Raw genomic sequence first — 23821 nt, forward strand, 5'->3', positions numbered from 1 at the left:
GCAGTAGTAGCAGTAGTAGTAGTAGTAGTCTTGATAACTCCTCGAACCTCTTTCTTCTCAATTTCTGCAACATTCGCGGTCTTCGCTCTAATTTTCATTCTGTGGAACATCATCTCTCCTCCTCTAAACCTCACCTTCTCTTCCTTACCGAAACACAGGTTTCTGAGGCTACTGACAGCAATCTCTACTCTGTTCCCTCCTAGTATCTCTATCCTAAATTTCAATCCAAAGCTGGATGTTGCGCCTGCGTGCGCAACGACATCACTTGCTCTCGTGCCCACGACCTTGACTCTTCTGAATTTTCCACCATCTGGCTAAGACTTCATTGTCATTCTATTACTAAATACATCTGTGCTGTTTATCTCTCACCTAACTCTACCAACTATGTAAAACTCTTTGACTAATTGAATTCTAAAGTGGAGCACATCTTGACCCACTCTCCCTTCGCTGAAATCTCCATCATAGGAGATTTCAATGTTCACCACCAGCTTTGGCTTTCATCCTCTTTCAATGACCATCTTGGTGAACAAGCCTACAACTTTGCTATCCTCAACGACCTAGAGCAGTTGGTCCAGCACCCTATACGTATTCCCGACCGTCTTGGAGATCGGCCCAACATTCTAGACCTCTTCCTTACCTCAAACCCTTCTGCTTATTCTGTCAAACTGTTCTCTCCGTTGGGCTCCTCCGATCACAATCTTATTTCTGCATCCTGTCCTATCGCTCTTGTACACCCTCTGGACCCACTGAAGAGGCGATGCTTCTGGCATTTTGCTTCAGCTCGGTGGGACGACCTGAGGATGTACTTTTCCGATTTCCCGTGGAATGATTATTGTTTCCAGGATAAAGACCCCTCTGTGTGTGCTCTGCGCATCACAGAGGTGATTGTCTCTGGAATGGAGGCATACATTCCTCGTTCTTTCTCTACTCCTTACGCTAAAAAGCCTCGATTTAATCACGCTTGTTATCGTGCTGTCAATGATAGAGAGGTAGCTCACAAAAGGTACCAGAGCCTTCAAACTAATGCTAATTATGAACTTTACATTTCTGCCCGAAATCGTGCCAGATCTATTCTCCGACTAACCAAAAATTCTTTCATTAATAGAAAATGTCAAAACCTTGCTTTCTCTAACTCTTCCCGTGACTTCTGTCATCTAGCCAAAAACTTCTCCTCCAACTTCACTTCTTCATCTTTCCCTCCACTCCTCAGTCCTGACGGCAACACTGCCGTCTCATCTATATCTAAGGCTGAACTCTTCTCTCAAACTTTTTCTAAAAACTCCACTCTGGACGATTCTGGGCATATTCCTCCTACTCATCCCCCCTCTGACTCCTTTATGCCTGTTATAAAGATTCTTCAAAATGATGTTTTCTATGCCCTCTCTGGCCTCAATCTTCAGAAGGCTTATGGACCTGATGGAGTGCCTCCTATTGTCCTTAAAAACTGTGCCTCCGTGCTGTCACCCTGCCTGGTCAAACTCTTTCGCCTCTGGCTGTCAACATCTACCTTTCCTTCTTGCTGGAAGTATGCCTTCATACAGCCTGTACCTAAGAAGGGTGACCGCTCCAGTCCCTCAAACTACCGTCCTATAGCTTTACTTTCTTGTCTATCTAAAGCTTTTGAGTCAATCCTTAACCGGAAGATTCAAAAGCACCTTTCCACTTCTGACCTTCTTTCTGATCGCCAGTATGGGTTCCGCAAGGGGCGTTCTACTGGTGACCTCCTAGCCTTCTTAACTGACTCTTGGTCATCCTCTCTTAGCCGTTTCGGTGAAACTTTTGCTATTGCACTGGACATATCAAAAGCTTTTGATAGGGTCTGGCACAAATCTTTGCTTTCTAAACTACCCTCCTACGGTTTCTATCCTTCTCTCTGTACCTTTATCTCCAGTTTCCTTTCTGACCGTTCTATTTCTGCCGTGGTAGACGGTCACTGTTCTTCCCCTAAATCTATTAACAGTGGTGTCCCACAGGGTTCTGTCCTATCTCCCACTCTTTTTCTGTTGTTCATTGATGATCTTCTTTCCAAAACGAACTGTCCTATCCATTCCTACGCCGATGATTCCACTCTGCATTACTCAACTCCTTTTAATAGAAGACCCACCCTTCAGGAACTTAACGACTCAAGGCTGGAGGCTGCAGAACGCTTAGCCTCAGACCTTACTATTATTTCCGATTGTGGCAAGAAGAATCTGGTGTCCTTCAACGCCTCAAAAACACAGTTTCTCCACCTATCCAGTCGACACAATCTTCCAAACAACTATCCTCTATTCTTTGACAACACCCAGCTATCACCTTCCTCAACACTAAACATCCTCGGTCTATCCTTAACTCAAAATCTCAACTGGAAACTTCATATCTCATCTCTTACTAAATCAGCTTCCTCGAGGCTGGGCGTTCTAAACCGTCTCCGCCAGTTCTTCTCCCCTGCACAGTTGCTGTCCATATACAGGGGCCTTGTCCGCCCTCGTATGGAGTATGCATTTCATGTGTGGGGGGGCTCCACTCACACAGCTCTTCTGAACAGAGTGGAGGCTAAGGCTCTTCGTCTCATCAGCTCTCCTCCTCATACTGATAGTCTTCTACCTCTTAAATTCCGCCGCAATGTTGCCTCTCTTTCTATCTTCTATCGATATTTCCACGCTGACTGCTCTTCTGAACTTGCTAACTGCATGCCTCCCCCCTCCCGGCCCTGCTGCACTCGACTTTCTACTCATGCTCATCCCTATACTGTCCAAACCCCTTATGCAAGAGTTAACCAGCATCTTCACTCTTTCATCCCTCACGCTGGTAAACTCTGGAACAATCTTCCCTCATCTGTATTTCCTCCTGCCTACGACTTGAACTCTTTCAAGAGGAGGGTATCAGGACACCTTTCCTCCCGTATTTGATCTTCCTTTCGGCCACCTCTTTTGTTTCTTTTTTAGGAACAGCGAGTAGCGGGCTTTTTTTTATTATTGTTTTCTTTTTTGTGCGCCCTTGAGCTGCCTCCTTTGTTGTAAAAAAAAAAAAAAAAGTAGGAGTGTTAGTAGTAGTAGTAGTAGTAGTAGTAGTAGTAGTAGTAGTAGTAGTAGTAGTAGTAGTAGTAGTAGTAGTAGTAGTAGTAGTAGTAGTAGTAGTAGTAGTAGTAGTAGTAGCAGTAGTAGTAGTAGTAGTAGTAGTAGTAGTAGTAGCAGTAGTAGTAGTAGTAGTAGTAGTAGTAGTAGTAGTAGTAGTAGTAGTAGTAGTAGTAGTTGTAGTAATAGTAGTAGTACTAGTAGTAGCAGTAGTAGTAGTATCAATAGTAGTAGTAGTAGTAGTAGTAGCAGTAGCAGTAGTAGTAGTTAAAATAGTAGAAATACAATAATTATGTTAATATTATTCGTGATACAAATAATAAGAGAAACTGCGAAATAATAACAATAACTAGACGCATAGCACTCGTAGAGTGCACACCTCCGCCAAAGATTGTCCTGAAAATTGGTATGGGCATCAACTGTGAGCCTATGCATCATATGGAAGCATTTGTTTCGAAATTTGATGATTTTTTTTTTGGAAACTCTGACCTTGGCCGAACTTTTGGAGGTCAAGGTCAAAGGTTAAGGTTAAGGCCATGCAAGGTGCGTCATTCCATGAGCTAAAATATGAACCAAGTCTGAAGTCTCTACGATGACGAGAACAGAAGTTATGGCCAATCTGACATTTTGTGCGACCTTGACCTTTGACATAAAAGATTTAATGGGTTCTATTCTGGATGGACTAGGTGCATCTTATGGAAGCATTTGATGAAATTCTATTTTTCGGAAACTTTGACCTTGGTCGAACTTTTTTTAGGTCAAGGTTAGAGGTCAAGGTCAAGGCCATGCAAGTTGCGTCTTTCCATGAGCTAAAATATGAACCAAGTCGGAAGTCTCTACGATGACGAGAACCGAAGTTATGGCCAATGACGTTTTTTGCGACCTTGACCTTGACCTTTAACAAAAAAATTAATTCGTTCTATTCTGGATGAACGCGAAGCTTCCCTGAAAAATTGGATGAGATATCCGCAAAATTGTGCCCAGGAGACTGTTAACGAACAAACAAATACATAAACATACTGACCGGACCGAAAATATCACCTTCCAACTCCGTTGGCGGAGGTAATAATAATAATCAATAATGATAAAAAACAATAAAATTGATAATCGGAATAAACCAAAGAAAAAAAGAAGAGAAAGAGAACTACAACCATGACAATGGATTCACTGGGAGGGGTTGCAGGTCTTAAAAGAGAGTCGGCGTCACAGTAGAAGTTTGAAGGTCACTGTTCAGCAGGCCGCCTTAGTGCACGGTCACACGGTCTTTGCTACTCACTAGGTCGACAGCCTTCCTCATCCGAGCCGTCCCTGCAGTGGACGCAACCAGCGCAGCGGTCCTTTTCACTGATGCAGCCACCGTCTCTACACTGCCACTGGCCCGCGCCACACCCGGCGTAATAGCACTCATTCAGCAGGCGGAGGGCAGGGGTTCAATGAGCAACAAGGAGAAAATTTAATAATAACATTACTCACCACGAGGAGTAGTCGTGGATATGGTGGTGGGAGTGGTAGCCGTAGTAGTAGAAGTTGTGGCGGGTGTGGTAGTAGTAGTAGTTGTGGTGGGTGTGGTAGTAGTAGAATTAGTAGTAGCAGTAGTAGTATTGGTGGTGGGTGTAGTAGACGGACAATTTTCTTTATCCGCAGCACAAAGGCCCCCACCGCAGTCGACTTGCGACGGTGCACACGTAGTTGTAGTAGTAGTAGTAGTAGTAGGAGGAGGAGGAGGAGGAGGAGTTGTGGTGGTGGTGGTAGTGGGTGTGGTAGCGGTAGTGGGACAGTTGTCTTTATCCGCAGCACAAAGACCGCCACCGCAGTCGACTTGCGACGGTGCACACGTAGCTACTCAGGAAAAAATAACTTCAACAAATCAAAAGTCACAATGATACACAACACCAACGCATATTGCCGTGTAAGCCTAAAAAGTCGAAATCACCAATCTAAACAAATTAACTCTCAGGAAAAGTACAATTGGCTTTACACACACAGCACACAGTGAGGTGGGAGCAGAGCGGGGATTCAATGAGCAACCAGGAGAGAAGGGAATGACATCACTCACCAGGAGGAGGAGTGGCGGTAGTAGTGTCGGTGGGGGCAATCGTAGTAGGACACCTTTCTTCATTCGCAGCACACGAGCCGTCACTGCAGGTGAACTCCGTCGGTGCACACGTAGCTACAGACAGGAAACATAACTTCAACAAAATTAAAAGTCACAGTCATATACAACACCAACGCGTATTGCTGTGTATGTCTAAAAAATCTGTCACAAATCTAAACATTGGCTATCAGGAAAAGTACAGTTGGCTCCACACAAACATATACTGAACATTTAATGAGGAAAAACAAGTATTACTGCAATGCACGTCCCCGTGTCAGTCCCTAACGCCACCGTAGGTTGTGACATCTGCCTAGCCCTAGATAGGTAATCATATAAATCCTGCCACTTGCCATATTTTGGGGTTGATTGGACCCCAAGGGAAATAAAATACACAGAAAATCAGGTAATGATTTTATTGAAAGACTTAAGCTAGTCATTTGATGTCTAAGGTCTCCTCTATAATTTCAACTTCTATATTAGTAGAACACAGAACTTTGAAATTCTGAAAAATATATTTCAAAAAAACTTTCTCATTTATTTAGTTACATTTAAAAAAAAAACATATGTATAACAATAATCCCCTGACCCCAGGGCATCCTTTGTCTAGCAAATATAAGTGGAGGGATGAGGTAATCCACCTTGAAGACAGCAGCCAGCAGACCCTGTTGGAAGATAGTGGAAAAGTGTTTTGAAAAATGGGATTTTTTTTCTTCCTTTTTTTAGTAATTTCTTTTCTGGTATATTCAACGCTTATAAACCCATATATTAGTGACTTATAATGGATGAAAATAAAGATATAAGCCAAGTAAGGCATTAAAAACACCTTGCTTCATATTTTCATGATAATTACCTGGTCTTACCTGCAGTCCTAGCAGAGAAGGTAGCTGTGGCGCGTCCACATATGGGGATGCTGCAAGAAGCACAGTCGGACCACACTTTGGTGTCATTACTTCTGGGGAAAAAAGTTACAGCTCCTTTTCTTTTTTCCCCAGTGTCTTTCCTCATCCCCCCAACATACATGGGTCCCAGGTCCCAGTAAAAAAATGTATATATTCACTGTGCATGTATACATATTTATCGGCACCAGAACACCCAGTAACCACTTGTAAAATATTATATAGTCACTTTAGTTTTCTAATATTCACTTCAAGAACAATTGCTATACATATTTCGTCATCAAAATCTCACTCACAAAAAAAGACCAAAAACGAGAAAAATCGCATATGGGACACCATCAAGTACAAGCGTACACATTCCTCAGTTTACGGCCAAAGGGGGTGCTCGCCATCCCCACCTCATCACAAAAGCAACAATTTCCATAAGAAATGCTCACGCACTATTGTCCAGCAAGTGTGTTCGCAGAAACTCGAGTTTTGTCACAATAAGTCGTCCCTCTCTCTCCCTGAAAATTCAGCTTCACTATTAGGGTTTGGGGGCGTCCTGCGCCCCCAGAGCAGCCACAGAATTGCCTGGAGCTAAGAACGACGATGATGCCCACTCTCTCTTGTGAGACTAAGACCATAATTACTAGAAAACACCCGCACTGCGGTGTTCTTTGACACCATTGTGGCGGAGAGGGAAACATGCTTCAGCACATAGGCTGGGGGTGTCGGACACCCCTAGATTACCTATCTAGGGCTAGAAGGGCCTAGTCGTGTGAACACGCTTGCGATAGAGTCCACCCTTAACACGGTACGCGAGGGAAGTAGGACCGTAGCTTTAGCGGTTAATGCCACTGGCGGTCCGGTTAAACTAAAAAATGGAGTCTTTTTGGGTCGCGCATTAGCGTTCGACGGACAGGTGTCGACAGAACCTTTAGAGTTAAAGCGGCCTTGTGTCGGCGCAGTGGGTCAACCCGACGCCGGCGACAAGACATGTCAGGCCTCATCTGTCGATTCTTTAGTCAGACTAAAGTGGTCGATTATCCCGAGCTTAGGGGCCCGCTTCTGAAGCTTTCACATCAGTATCGTGATGTCATTGCCCTGCCCGGTGAGCCTTTAGGTGCTGACTTTCACACAGTCAAAGGCAGATTGTAGATGAACAGGTTAAAAATATGTTGTAATGTGTATATTATAATGCACATGTGAGTGTGTGACTGTGTGTCTAAGCACAGGCCCAGTGCCTTTGCCAGGATGTTATGGAACACGTCAGAGCCGTGGGAAGCTGTGATGAACTGACACTAGGATCAACAAATGATGACTTTCATCAACAGTCATCAACCGGAACCCACACCTTTCCGGACGAACTAACAAGCAAATAAAACGAGCGAACAACGCGAAGACGGGGAGAAGCCGAGAGAAGACAGCGGGCAGCGGGCGGGCGAGTGGTGCTCGCCGGCCCCTGGCACGTTGGTGTGGCTGGCTCTGGTGTGCGTGCGACTCGCTCACGTAAACTGTAAATTTTATGTACAACTGTTAATATAGTTAAAATTACATTTTGTATTGGTATTGCCCTGTGAGAGAGAGAACTAAGTGAACTAAAGTGAACTTATAACGGCTACCGCTCGGCCAACTAAAAGGCTATTGTGTTATCTCACCTACTGCAATCAACTTGTGAAAGCAGGCAACGGTACATCGGACCTGACGTGAGATAGCAGTTCGCGCCTTAAACATTAACACTTAACACTTAAAACAAAAACACTTAAAAACAGCTAACAAAAAGGCTAACAATCTACCTATTCCTCAATACCGAATACAAATTTCTCCATTTCTAATAGTAACTAGTACTTAACCTTCAACTATTCACTATTATAAAAAACAGGAAGTTTTCTCTCTCTCTCTCTCTCTCTCTCTCTCTCTCTCTCTCTCTCTCTCTCTCTCTCTCTCTCTCTCTCTCTCTCTCTCTCTCTCTCTCTCTCTCTCTCTCTCTCTCTCTCTCATATAACCTACTTGTAATTTTTAAGATCACACCAAGTGATTGTTGATGTGGCAGCACTTAGTTGGGGAAGGGGATCAGATGTGGCAAAACTTGGTTCTGGAACAGGATCAGATGTGGTTGCACTTGGTCCTGGAGCAGGATCAGATGTCGTAGCACTTGGTCGTGGAGCAGGATCAGATGTGGTAGCACTTGGACGTGGAGCAGGATCAGATCTAGCCAGGGCTTGGTATCTTTCAGGATCAGGACCAGATGTCCCAGGAATTTCTTGACTTCCCTCAGTCTTTTCTTCATTACATGTTGCAGGCTACCCAGCTTCTGATTTTAATTTCTCAAGTGCTTCTAAAAAATTAATCCTGTCTCCAATACAGGGAACCAGCAATTCTGCCATCCGTTCTGCCATCTTCAATAGTCTTCATTCATCCACTTTCTTTTCTTTTTGGGATATATTAATATTTTGAGCCATCCATTTTTTTCATCTTTTGGGGAAATATTAATATTTTTATGTAATGCCATACTTATTGCAAACAACACAACAGTCGGGACAAAACAAAATATGGAAAATTTAGAAAATATGAAAAGTTAACAAGGTATTCAGGCCATTAAGTGAATATGTGGAGAGAATATTTGAATATAATTTGTTCTTTATTGCAATGAAAATAGGTAGAGGGAAAGAAGAAAATATGCTTATGTGATACTCATAAAAAAAAGAATATACACTGCAGAGTGTATCTTTACAAATACAGTGGTGACCATTGAAAATGATGTGTTTTGATTGCCATGTCATGCCAACTTCATGAGCACCCAAAAATACTATAAAGTGACATTTATATATTTAATAACCTTAGACTTTTGACATGCCTTGCATTGTTGAACATAAGCAGGAAGATTATCTAGGTTGATTTTAAAATTAAAATACTTTAATTTCAAATTTAAAAAGTTGACTTACAAAAAAAAAAAATCTGAATTTCAATAAAAAATTGTTATTAAACTGAATAACATCTTTGCCTCTCACCCTCCCCCCTTCAATGACCCCTTACTACACCCCTTTTCCTCTCTCCCTCCCCCCTTCAATAGTCATCCCTCCCCCCCGCGCCTTAAACATTAACACTGCGGCCTGCCTACTCCGTGAGCGTCAAGTCAGCACCCAGCCACACCCGAGGGCAACGCCCCGCTCCGCCCCGCACAGTCCACACAGCCCGCGCGCCCCGCCTCGCACAACCAAGTCTCCTTGAAGGTGTCTTGGCGCTTGTTTCTTCCTACGACACAACTAGTCGTAGGTGCGCACTTTTCTTCGCCAGGCAACTCGGACCTTTGAGGGTGACTGGTGGGCGTATATTATCAGCCTGTCGCCCCTCCCACCACCGCTACCAGCCGACGGACGGCAGACCCTGCCACCCCTGCAGTCCTGCCCCGCACCGGCGAGACGAAGGACGCGAGCGTGCTGAGTAGTGGGGTATCGAGTTGCTGTCTTCGAGGTTTTTAACACATTTTAGCTGACACCTTCTCTTCCTTACCGAAACACAGGTTTCTGAGGCTACTGACAGCAACCTCTACTCTGTTCCCTCCTACTATCTCTATCCTAATTTTCAATCCAGAGCTGGATGTTGCGCCTACGTGCGCAACGGCATCACTTGCTCTCGTGCCCACGACCTTGACTCTTCTGAATTTTCCACCATCTGGCTAAGACTTCATTGTCATTCTAATACTAAATATATATTTGCTGTTTATCTCTCGCCTAACTCTACTAACTATGTAAAACTCTTTGACTATTTTAACTCTAAAGTGGAGCGCATCTTGACCCACTCTCCCTTCGCTGAAATCTCCATCTTGGGAGATTTCAATGTTCACCACCAGCTTTGGCTTTCATCCTCTTTCACTGACCAGCCTGGTGAGCAAGCCTTCAACTTTGCTCTCCTCAACGACCTAGAGCAGTTGGTTCAGCACCCTACTCGTATTCCCGACCGTCTTGGAGACAGGCCCAACATTCTAGACCTCTTCCTTACGTCTAATCCTTCTGCTTACTCTGTCAAACTGTTCTCTTCGTTGGGCTCCTCCGATCATAACCTTATTTCTGTATCCTGTCCTATCGCTCCTCTACATCCTCTGGGTCCACCGAGGAGGCGATGCTTCTGGCATTTTGCTTCAGCTCGGTGGGACGACCTGAGGATGTACTTTTCCGATTTCCCGTGGAATGATTACTGCTTCCAGGAGAGAGACCCCTCTGTGTGTGCTCTGCGCATAACAGAGGTGATTGTCTCTGGAATGGAGGCATACATTCCACGTACTTTCTCTACTCCTCATGCTAAAAAGCCTTGGTTTAATCATGCTTGTTCTCGTGCTATTAAAGATAGAGAGGCGGCTCACAAAAGGTTCCAGAGCCTTCGAACTCCCACTAACGTTGATCTATACATTTCAGCCCGGAATCGTGCCAAATCTATTCTCCGACTTAACAAAACTTCTTTTATAAATAGAAAATGTCAACACCTTGCTTCTTCTAATTCTTCCCGTGACTTCTGGCATCTAGCCAAAAATATCTCCTCCAATTTCACTTCTCCCTCTTTCCCTCCTCTCCTTAACCCTGACGGCAGCACTGCCGTCTCATCTGTCTCTAAGGCTGAACTCTTCGCTCAAACTTTCTGTAGGAACTCCACCTTGAACGATTCTGGGCATATTCCTCCTACTCATCCCCCCTCTGACTCCTTTATGCCTGTTATTAAGATTCTTCCTAATGATGTTTTCTATGCCCTCTCTGGCCTCAACTCTCAGAAGGCTTATGGACCTGATGGAGTGCCTCCTATTGTCCTTAAAAAATGTGCTTCTGTGCTGACACCCTGCCTGGTCAAACTCTTTCGTCTCTGCCTATCAACATCTATCTTTCCTTCCTGCTGGAAGTATGCCTTTGTACAGCCTGTGCCTAAGAAGGGTGACCGCTCCAATCCCTCAAACTACCGCCCAATAGCTTTACGTTCATGTCTATCTAAAGCTTTTGAATCAATCCTTAACCGGAAGATTCAAAAGCACTTTTCCACTTCTAATCTTCTCTCTGATTGGCAGTATGGATTCCGCAAGGGGCGTTCTACTGGCGATCTTCTTGCTCTCTTAACTGACTCTTGGTCATCCTCTCTTAGCAGTTTCGGTGAAACTTTCTCTGTTGCGCTAGACATATCGAAAGCCTTCGATAGAGTCTGGCACCAGTCTTTGCTTTCTAAACTGCCCTCTTTCGGATTCTATCCCTCTCTCTGTTCCTTTATCTCCAGTTTCCTTTCCGGCCGTTCTATCTCTGCGGTGGTAGACGGTCACTGCTCTTCCCCTAAACCTATCAACAGTGGCGTTCCACAGGGCTCTGTCCTATCACCCACTCTCTTCCTGTTATTCATCAATGGTCTTAATTTCCATAACAAACTGTCCTGTCCACACGTACGCCGACGACTCCACTCTGCATTATTCAACTTCTTTCAATAGAAGACCATCACAACAGGAAGTACACGACTCCAGACTGGAGGCTGCAGAACGCTTAACCTCGACACAATCTTCCAAACACCTATCCCCTATTCTTCGACAACACTCAGCTGTCACCTTCTTCAACACTAAACATCCTCGGTCTATCCTTAACTCAAAATCTCAACTGGAAACTTCATATCTCCTCTCTCGCTAAATCAGCTTCCTCGAGGTTGGGCGTTCTGTATCGTCTCCGCCAGTTCTTCTCCCCCGCGCAGTTGCTATCCATATACAGGGGCCTTGTCCGCCCTCGTATGGAGTATGCATCTCACGTGTGGTGGGGCTCCACCCACACAGCTCTTCTGGACAAAGTGGAGGCTAAGGCTCTTCGTCTCATCAGCTCTCTACTGATAGTCTTCTACCTCTTAAATTCCGCCGCGATGTTGCCTCTCTTTCTATATTCTATCGATATTTCCACGCTGACTGCTCTTCTGAACTTGCTAACTGCATGCCTCCCCCCCTCCTGCGGCCCCGCTGCACACGACTTTCTACTCATGCTCATCCTTATACTGTCCAAACCCCTTATGCAAGAGTTAACCAGCATCTTCACTCTTTCATCCCTCACGCTGGTAAACTCTGGAACAATCTTCCTTCATCTGTATTTCCTCCTGCCTACGACTTAAACTCTTTCAAGAGTGGGGTATCAGGACACCTCTCCTTCCGAATCTGACCTTGCTTTTGGCCACCTCTTCTGATTTTTTTTTTAGGAGCAGCGATTAGCGGGCTTTTTTATTATTGTTTTTTGTGTGCCCTTGAGCTGCCTCCTTTGTTGTAAAAAAAAAAAAAAAAGAATATATATATATATATATATATATATATATATATATATATATATATATATATATATATATATATATATATATATATATATATATATATATATATATATATATATATATATATATATATATATATATATATATATATATATATATATATATATATATATATATATATATATATATATATATATATATATATATATATATATATATATATATATATATATATATATATATATACGGTTTCCGTAATTACACCACCTGTAACATGATTTCAGGTGAATTACTATTATTATGTTCATGTGTTTAGGCGTGTGGGGGCGTATCTAATCTATTAGATTTTTCAGCTGTTGATTTTTCTGGCGTGTGGATGTTTAATATTTTTCTTGAGTAACATTGTTACGCATTTTCTGTATAATCATTCATTTTCTTTTCTCCTTTCTTTTGTGTATTATATTGCACAGTGGAGAAGTTTATTTTTCTTGAGTATCATTGTTACGCATTTTATGTATAATCATTCATTTTCTTTTCTCCTTTCTTTTGTGTGTTTTATTGCACAGTGGAGAAGTTATGTCTTGCTAAGCCTCACTCATTATTCTTTTTCCTCTTTTATTATTCATTTTAAAAGCATCGGAGAGGAGTGAGCACATACTTAGCGGTGAATGATTATTACTTTACTTATTTTTGCAGCGATATTTTATTTTCTTTTATCATTTTACTCCTCATTTTACTAGTATCTCTTTTTAATGGCAGAAAAACCTGACGCGAAGTTACAAGCTCTCACCGAGGACTATGACGGGTGGGTAGAGAGAAATGACAGTGCCGTCACGGATAACGGTAACTGTCATGAAAGGGGTGGTAGCAGTCTTCAAAGGGTGCTTGCTCCTCCTTCTACGCTGCATGAGCAACCAAGAGGTATTACTATTTAGTTTCCTTACTAATCTCACAATGGCTTCTGCCCCTAGTCACCCGCTAACAGCAACAGCAGTTAGGCCTTTCGCAGGGTAGCAGGGGAGGCAGATTATTCGGCCAGGGACTTCTTGTTTCAAAGTAAGATTGTCATGGACATTTCATTCGTGTCAAATCCGGGAGATAAAATAGCTCTCAGCCACTCGAAGGTCAATCCTGTGAACGGGAGAACGGCCTTCATAAACAGGAGCGCGTTCACAGGACGGAAGGGTTATGATGCGTTTCCGTCACTTTTTCTTGAAACAATTGGGGAAGATGGGCAACACAGCCTCGTAAAGGGTGTAAATTTTGCTGTGGACACTGTGCAAACGAATGGCCTTTTTAACAGGCCAGTGGACGCCTATAGGCTATCTACTGATTTTATCTCGTGTTTTAAACAAGGAAACTGGACAGATGGAGAAACCATTTCTGTAGCTAATGCTACATTATTACTAGAGTTCCTTGTGTACATGATTGTCCTTAAAGTTCCTCTTCGAAGGAGTGCAGTATCCCTTGACTTCAGCCCCACTGGCAACCTACACGGTTATATCAGCCAACTTTTATGGCACTTAAAGTAATTTTGGGTCCTTTTTGAAGCTTCTTTTTCCGTCGGGGAGGGGGGCCTTCGACCCTCTGACCTAAACCTTTTTGGGTGTCACCAGCGATAATTAAAAAAAAAAAATCCTTGGTGTGTTCTTTTACCCGTGGTTTAGGCAGAAATAGTCAGATAAATAGGTGGACGGAAATTTGAGCTTTACGATTTTTTTTTTAATACACAATGTGCATAGTGATCGTCTCCAAAGACTAGCGCCGGCTTGAGGTTCAGCCTGACGCTGCTTTGTCTATCTTTCCACCATACGACTGTAACCTGCATCCTCGCATTTACTAATTTATATTTGGTTCCTTAGCTGTTGCCTGCATCTTTTTCATGCGAGAGGGGAGTCCTTGAGTAATACTTTTCACTCTAACCCACTATTTTATTTTACTGCTGAGTTGATGCAAGGCAGTTAGTCTTCTTAATTTAATTGAAGCCGTAATGACCAAGGGTTTAAACTAACATAGGGATAGGTACAATTTAACCTTGAACCTCATGTGCTTCTGCTTAAAACAGACTTTTTCTCTGCAATGAGACTTAACTAAACTTGAGCAGATGCTGTCCCTAACTTTTAATGTAACCAGCATGTGAATATCTGTAAGCTTTGGAAGTATGCAGACAAGTCTTACTTACCCTTTGCTATACATACCACTGTTACCCGTTACGAAAATTATTTTTGGCGTCACAGATGTCAGTCATCCACGTTCGTTACGATCGAGGGATAGGTGGAAATTTGTCTTTTTAATGTGATGTTTATTAATGCTGGAATTACTTTAATCGATTATGCTGGAGTTATATATTTTAGTGATATTTGTTCCAACAGTGATTTCACAACTTAGTGACAGGATTTTTTTTTTATAGTACTGTAGACCTGGCAAACTGAGTATTAGGAGTTAGTGGTGCTGGCTGCCGATGCTTCTAAGGTTTTCCAGACTTGTCCTTGTTATCACATTGTAACTATTAGGAGACTTTCTTTTTACTATTCCAAATAGCTCCATTACCATGTATCCCAATGACAGTTTAGTCAATTTAATTTTTCTAGGATATGTATCATGTAAATAATTTTTCGAGCTATTATTTTGTTATTTTTCGGAATAGTGCTCAACTCCACGTCCACGACTCTAGCCCTATATACCTCAACCTGTATGTACATTACCCATTTCTTGTTACTTCCATGATTATTATCATTGGCATTTCCCTATGTTGTATTGTTAGGCGGGCTCTGACTTCTGTGATAATCTTCAAAGCAACTATAACGAGACCACGCTTAGCTAGTACACTTTGGGCGACAGTAACATGGATAGGTACAGCAATGTGTAAAGGTGGGGTGAGCCGCGAGGTTGCGACTTTCAGGGAACCGAGCGCTGTAATGTGTATAATATAATGTACATATGAATGTATGATTATACGTGTGGCGACACCCGGTCGGTGTCGCACAACAGGATGTTTAACAACACGTCGTGCTTTTGGCCGTGGGAAGCTGTGATGAACTGACACTAGGATCAGCAAATGATGACTTTCATTAGCAGTCATCAACCGGAACCCACACCCTTCCGGACGAACTACAAACAAATAAAACGGGCGAACAACGCGGAAAAGAGGAGAGAAGACGGGTGACGGGCAGGCGAGCGGTGCTCCGCTGCCCCGCGCACTGAGGTGTGGCTGTCTCTGACCTCGTGCGACTCGCTCACGCTGTCGCAAGTACCGAAAGAAGCCAACTCAATGAATACGACATAGCACAGACTTGGGAAGGTCATATGGTGCGTAGAACTGATAACAATTGGGCAAGAAAATAACACAATGGCAACCCAGGAAAACTTTACCTTTATGCTGATTAGATATTACAGGATGGGGGTTTAAGTGCTCCTTCTGTACCTCTCTTCGCCTTCCTCCATGATCCAGCCTCTTCCTCCAACCGTAAGCTTCCTCTTGCCTCCACACGGAACCATAAAGTGAGAATGTAATCTGCCTTTATTCTGATTATGTATTACGGGATGGGGGTTTAAGTGCTCCTCCTCCCTTCTCTTCGCTTTCCTCCATGACCCAGACTCTTCCTCCAACTGTAAGCTCCCTCTCGCCTCCACACGGATGCATAAGTAAGAATATAATCTGCCTTTATTCTGATTAGGTATTACGGGATGGGGGTTTAAGTGCCCTTTCTCTCCTCTCTTCGCCTTCATCCATGACCCAGACTCTTCTTCCAACTGTAAGCTTCCTCTTGCCTCCTGTACACACGGAAGCATAAAGTGAGAATATAATCTGCCTTTATTCTGATTAGGTATTACGGGATGGTGGTTCAAAGTGACCCCTCTCCCCTCTTCGCCTTCCTCCATGACCCAGACTCTTCCTCCAACCGTAAGCTTCCTCTTGCCTCCACACGGAAGCATAAGTAAGAATATAATCTGCCTTTATTCTGATTAGGTATTACGGAATGGTGGTTTAAGTGCCTCTCCTCCCTCCTCTTCACCTTCCTCCATGATCCAGCCTCTTCCCCCAACCCTAAGCTTCCTCTTGCCTCCACGCGAAAGCATAAGTAAGAATATAATCTACCTTTAATCTGATTAGGTATTACGAAATGGTGGTTTAAGTGCCCCCTCTACCCCCTCTTCGCCTTCCTTCATGATCCAGCCTCTTCCGCCAAATGTCATCTCTGTCTTGCTACCTGTACACGATGAGAACAGATGTTGTCTTTATTTTCATCTGCTATTAGGCTATATACATGCGGACTGATGGTTTAAGTGCCTCTTCTACTTCCTCTTCGCCTCTGCCTCCGACTGTCTGTTCCCTTTTGCCACATACCAACAGAAGAGAATATGGTGCGAACTAATTTTGCTCTTATTCTGCTTCGCTATTAGGATATACTTGCTTAAAACACGCTCTGTATACTCTATCGTAGGACGTTATGCATCCTTATAGTGTATTCAACCTATGTCTGTTCCCGTACTCCATGATGCTCGCCTCCTAACTCCCAGCATAAAGGTAGGTAGGTAAGTAGAGAGATAAGCGGGTAGGTAAGTAGAGAGATAGGTGGGTAGGTAAGTAGTTAGGTAGGTAGTAGTATGTAGGTAGGTGGTAGGGGCAGACCGACCCCATGAATAACACGTCTAAGGCAGAAAGGGTGAGAAGGGAGCGTGCTTAAGCGAGTATAGGTAGGTAGGTGGGTAGGTAGGTAGGTAGGAAGGTAGGTAGGTTGGTGGTAGGGGCAGGCTGACTCCATGAATATCACGTCTAAGGCAGAAAGGGTGAGAAGGGTGCGCGCTGAAGCGAGTATAGGTAGGTAGATGGGTAGGTAGGTAGGTAGGAAGGTGGGTATGTAGGTGGTAGGGAACATACTGACTCCATAAACAACACGTCTAAGGCAGAAAGAGTGAGAATGGAGCGTGCTGAAGCGAGTATGTTCGCGGGACAGACTGGAGCAAGGCGTCAACTCGAGCTAACGAGATTCACACTTCCCTGGGCCACTTACCCGGCAGCGAGGAGTAGGCGGCCTCAGGTAATGGGACTGCCCGGGCGCTCTCTCTCTCTCTCTCTCTCTCTCTCTCTCTCTCTCTCTCTCTCTCTCTCTCTCTCTCTCTCTCTCTCTCTCTCTCTCTCTCTCTCTCTCTCTCTCTCTCTCGACGTTCCTTTAGTGCTGAAGCAGACTCGTGGGTGTCCGTTAATGTAGTCTTGCATCGTGTGCTTCGGTCTGCGCTTCGCCTCCCATTCTGCCAACAATTAGATATTCTTGTACGTTAGAACACATACACGTACATGAGTCTACCATATTTATTTAATCACCCATTTTCCCATTCACTCATTCATTCATTCATTCATTTTTCCTTCAGCCAGTTTAAAGCACAGGCAGTTTAAAGCACAACAACATATTTTGTATCAGCATCAGTTTGAATTTCGCGCGGCTCTTTCGGTATCAACATGGCGCCTGTGATGAAGTTGGCGAGACTCTTCTGTTGTATGGCTCTGGTGCTGCCCTCATTTACAAGACAGGACATCAATGGACTTGGAGATGCACTGCTTGTTACAATAGCTGTACGGGATGGCGGCTTCATTCTTGTCTCTATTTTTTCGGTCGCATTCAAGTTTCAAATAATCTTATCTCCCGTTAGTCTCATCAAAAGTTCGTTCACACCTTTGTAGATACTGTAATGTTTTGTGTCGCAGCTTTTACTGATACTACGGATCGTACTCTAAAACATTTCGGTACTCAGGTCCATGTTTTAAAGGTATCGGGCTCTCATAACGACTATTATCCAAGGTCCCAGAGAAGATTAACTGGGTTTCCATAGGTCATATCCCCGTTCAAGGTGCAGAAGACCGGTAAAACAATCAATGGGATAAAAAAACGGTCCGCAAAACTCCAGCAACTTCTACGAGAGGCTTTTCAAACAGGAGAACAGAGGAGCTGATACGTCTGAGAATACGGGCTATTTTTTAGACACCCACGTTTGGTTAGACTTTCGTGGAGGCTGTGCTATATAGTATTTCCATGGGTAGTTTTGTCCACAGTGATTGTTTGACAAGGCTTAGTTGCACCACGCCTCTGACACTCCTCTTTCGATACAGAACTTGAAATAGCGATAGGAAATAAAATGAAAGGACGTCCGTTTGTGGGGGAGGTTTCCATTGTAAAGGACGAAGTAGTAAAAAGAATCGCTGCAATATAGATCAGCGAGAGTAGCAAGTCATGTACCGAGGCAGTGCAGGAGAGAGGAGAGTCTTGCAGCCATCAATATTATAACACTTTGGCGGTAAAAGAACACCAGAGAGCAGAGATAAGTACAACACGGGGAAGGTTTGTGAGAGGCTGAGGGTAACGGGAGGGATTCTGAGGGCATATTCATAAACATTTAGACGCCCAACCATAGATATATGACACGGTTTTCGTAAGAGTTTTGGGCATTTCCAGGGGTAGTTTGATGTTCCGGGTGGTAGTTTAAACGAGATTTATATTTCAAATGCCCATATTCTCTCTCTCTCTCTCTCTCTCTCTCTCTCTCTCTCTCTCTCTCTCTCTCTCTCTCTCTCTCTCTCTCTCTCTCTCTCTCTCTCAGACCACTACCAACATCACGAGAATAATTAACTATATATTTGTTTCATTACTTTTTTTGTTAACTTCCTAAAGCAAATAATGAACCAGTATTTCCCTAAGTCATATTGGGGTGCTTTTTTTTCCTCTCTCAGCCAATCTCTGAAATATCTTCGTATTAGATCCTTCCCTAAAGACGAAACTTCCTCCAAAATATATACCCGTGAGCCGTGACCATACTTTAACCTTTCCAGCCCTTATAAAGTAATGAAAGTGGGGTAGTGCTACTTATTATTTTTCTTTGCCTGCTTCAGCTACTCAGAAATATCTTGGTAGCAGACCATTCCCAAGGACAAGCCATCTTCCAAAATAGGCTTTCATTATTCTACCTTACCTTAACCTTTCCAGACCCCAGTAATGAAAATGGGCATAAATAAGAAATCTCAAACAGCGCATTAGCCCACCTCTGCACGGAAGCCAATTTCCGGGGCATCATAAGAGTGGGAGTCCGCGGCATTGTACACTGTAATGGAAGTGAGCCTGTAAGTGGGAGGCCGGGTGGTCACGTTCCTCGCATTGCTCCGGCGGGACCTGGGGCCGCGCGGGGCGACTTGGGCCACCTGCCTCCTGGGCCGCGGGGACACACGCAGGAACCATCGGCACACGGGGCACCTTCATTAGTTTGTGATTACTGAAACGTTCACATGACTTAGTGAGTAAAGTTATAGGGAGATCCGCTAAAGCTGCGCGTGGCATCGGTGCTCACCTGTGTTGCATTGGCCTTTGTGCCTGTGTTGGGTGAGAACCCATTACCACGGGATACGGGCAATTGTGACATCCTGGTTGCCACAGTTTATCCTCCCTTGGTTTCCCCAGGTACCCAATTACCGACCAGTCCCAAAGGGGGGGTGAACAGCCAGGTGGGTTTCACCCTGACTGCACAGGCGGGATTCGAACCAAGGCCCCCAGATTCGTAGTTAGGGATGCTAACCACTGCACTGCGGAGGCACAAAGAGAGTTCATGAGAAGCAGGTGATAATCTGAACATTCTATCCCCTTGAAATAAACGGACATAAATACATATAAATACATAAACACATGGCTTTATCAGTTTGTAATTACTGAGTAAGTGATTACATGAAACAGATGTGCATCACTTTCAAACAAACAGATAAACAGACAAGCAGCTTCTAATTATGGCAATGATTTATTATTGTTTCACGAGGTACTACCACTATACGCGTGTACAAATTCAAGCCTTTGTGTCAACGTAAGGCACGACTGTTGACTCTACCGTGTGTCATTATGAGTGTGTGTTGTGGGTGTGGTTAGTGTGTGTCCCTCCCCTGTCAGACTCCCGGACGAGGGTGTGTAAACAGTATTTAAAAGTCAATGTACACAACATTAATCCAGAAGCCCCGACCTGTCCATCCCCCTTACAGAGTTATATGTGGTAACCCTGTGCTTCCCCTCCTTCCAACTCCAAGCCAATACTGCCTGCACGCCAGCCTCCTCATTCAACAAGTCAAGGGCCGTAGTGACTCCGTATTCTCAGACGCTTATGGCTCCTGCAACAAATGTTTCTCAAGGCCCCAAAGGAGATTAGTCGGGTTCTTAAGTGTGTTCTCTAACATTCGTGGTACAGAAGCCTTGTCAAACTATAACTAGGGTCCTAAAACTACCCATGGAAATACTGGCACAATCTCTACCACAGCCTTAACAAATGTAAGTGTGTTAGCCTCGAAATGTTTGAGAATATGGACCACGTGTATTAGGTAACCATCCAGCGATAAATTAAAACTATCACTAGGTTCATAAAACTACCCATGAAAATGCTAACCCAGCCTCTACCACAGCCTTATCACATGTGGGTGTGTGAGCCTCGAAATGTTTGAGAATATGTTCCACGTGTATTAGGTAACCATCCAGTGTTAAATTAAAACTATCACTAGGTTCATCAAACTACCCATGAAAATACTAACCCAGCCTCTACCGAAGCCTTACCAAATGTGTGTTTGTGTGTGTGTGTGTAAGCCCCCCAAAGGTTTGTGAGTACGGGCCTTACTGCTACACTTCCCTCCTTGATGTATACACCATCTAAATTTAACCGTATTAAGAAAACAAAGACCTTCTCCCTTGCCTTTCCTTTGGAATCTAAGCTGGAAAGATTATGTACAGAGCTACCAACATGGGCCGTTTTCACAACCGTTTTGTTTGTTTTGATCGTTACCAATGGCGCCGATCGCCGCTATAGTATTTCTACATAAAACTGTCCAATAGGGTAGTTGCGGCTGCGGAGTTAGCCTAGCCCCGCACCTTCCCACACACTCTCGACACCTCTCGCTTCATCTGCAACCGCCACCACCCCATAGGCCATTGTCACGTGAAATATTATAGCGGCGATCGCCGCCATTGGCAACGATCAACACAAACAAAGTGACTGTGAAAGCGGCCCTAAGTTATTAGCCTCTTATTTTCCTCGGAAGATTGAAAGCACTTAATATGAAGGTTCTAGTTGAATATACTACTACTACTACTACTACTACTGCTGCTGCTGTACTACTACTACTACTACTACTACTACTACTACTACTACTGCTGCTGTACTACTACTACTACTACTATTACTACTACTTCTACTAACCCAAACCAAGGTGCTGACCCACAAATAAGGAAGGGAAGGGAGAAGGGGCGGAATATTTTCTTTTGTTGTTTGTCACATTTAACAACAATAAATAACATGTTAGTAAACTGGCGTATTACTTTCATTCTCGGTTCTACGTAGTTCTAGTATAGTATATTTTGTATATTCTTTTTTTTTAATTACCTTTAGCAGCGATAGATAACAGCATGGAAGACTAGCCTATTATTTTCACTCTGTTCTGTGGTTCACGATAAATAAGTTCAACTCATAAACCCATTGTTATTATTAGTCAACCACCAGTTCCCTCACTTAGTGCAATAGTTAATGTCTTAGAAGACTGGCATAACATTTTTCACAAAGGTTCTGCGGTTCACGGTAACTGCATAACTGCAGCGTCGAAATCATCCGTTATCACTATCATTATTCTTATTCTTGTTCTTATCCTTATTCCGATACTTATTATATTTAACTAGAAATTATGTACGTAAATGATTTAGTTCGTGTATTCGGAAATATTTGAGAGAGAGAGAGAGCAATGATTGTTTATAGACAACTGTGTTTCGTCTCTCTCTCTCTCTCTCTCTCTCTCTCTCTCTCTCTCTCTCTCTCTCCTTCCTCTCACCCCCCTCCACTTATCCTCAGCGCGTCAATGGCAGCAGTAATATGGTGTTTGGCGGAGGTCTAGTTCAGTTTCCGTCCCGCCGCTCGCTCATGACTCGCACGATGGAAGTCAGAGAGGAAATTGGGTCGACGGTGAAGGAACAAGTCAAACGGATTCACGCGTAACTATTATACCTGCTGACCAGGTACTGTATACATGTACCTCCCTTCCGTGTCCCTCCCGCTCCCTCCCTCGCTCGCCCTGTCCCCTCGTGCCTCCTACAGCGGTGCCAGACTGTCCTACTCAGCCTCTTATGTTTGCCGATTTCAGAGCCGAAATCTGTCTCCTCCACCCCAATAACTGACTTCATATATAGTTATCGTTAAAATGGTTGATTTTCGGTGTTTCTTGGCAATAGTTATGGTAAATACGATGCTCTGAGGACAATAATCTGGCAACGGTGCTCCTATAGTGAAACAAGATTGAGGAGATCGTTTTGGCGTTGGCTCCCGCGGGTCCCTTCTGCAACACCGCCCCAACACCTGTCTTTATCTCGTATGTTACCTAGAGCTAATACATGAGAGGAAACGATGGGTGTTGGGCGTGTGTGGCAGAGCGGCGGGGAGGAAAGGACCCGCTGGAGCCAACGCCAAATCTGGTTTCACTATAACGAGGCAGTTTCATTGAGTTCATGTAGGAGGCGGAAGCGTCTCTAATACCAACTTCAGGCTCTTCATATTGTAAATCAGTCTTTCTGGTGTCTAGGAAATTATACAAATATGTCTTTCCCTCTGCATCTGCTACGTGTGTGTGTATGTGTGTGTGTGTGTGTGTGTGTCACCCCCAACCACCACTTGTGTCCAACCTGCCTCCCTTCTTCCCCGCCGCCCGCCGCTCCGTCACCGTCTCCAGCCTTTCACCTCTCTGTCCTCTGTCGACCTTTCCATTCTTACTGTCAGTCAGTACACGAATAAGCTTGTTCAGTGAAAGAGTTGACAGTTTTTGCAATTCTACTGCGGAAGAGCGGAGCGTAGTGATGCAGGTGCCAGACGTGTCATAACCGGTCACTGTCGATAAGAAAACGAAACAAAGCATTATATCTGTGTAGGCGGTATATAAAACTGAGTTATTTCATTGTTTCGTAACTTTAGTATGCACTAAAACCATTGTACGAGATGCAGAACCGCCCTTTGGTTGGTAGGAGTACAAGGTTTCTCCCGCTATCCTCGTGTTCGCGCCGCGGCCCGCGCCTGCGGCCTGCCTTCCGTCAGCTGATCAGTGAGCCTCTTGCCAGTGACGGTGACGGTGTTGTGAGCCGTGAGGTGCACTGTCTGGCTCGGGGAAGTTTCCCTTGACACTACACGTGCGATAGATAATCAGTTATTTGGATATATTTTTGAAACCTTTAGTTCCCTATACTCGCGGGTGCTTGACACTACACGTGCGATAGGTAATAATCAGTTGTTTGGATATATTTATGAAGTTCATAGTTCACTTACACTTAGCGGGAAAAAAGAACACAGCAGGAAAAGATAAATGAAAACAGCAAGTGTAACAGTAGGAAACAAACAAAAGGACAGAAAAGGGAAATGCTGAAAGACCACACTTGGCTAGAGTGAAGAAAACGAAGGAAAAGAAAATAGAAAAGCAAAACAAGAGACTAGGCAAAGTGTACGGAGAAACAGAGCTCGGTGCGGCGTGA

Source organism: Eriocheir sinensis, unplaced genomic scaffold (assembly GCF_024679095.1).
Source record: "Eriocheir sinensis breed Jianghai 21 unplaced genomic scaffold, ASM2467909v1 Scaffold230, whole genome shotgun sequence".
Lineage (NCBI taxonomy): Eukaryota > Metazoa > Arthropoda > Malacostraca > Decapoda > Varunidae > Eriocheir > Eriocheir sinensis.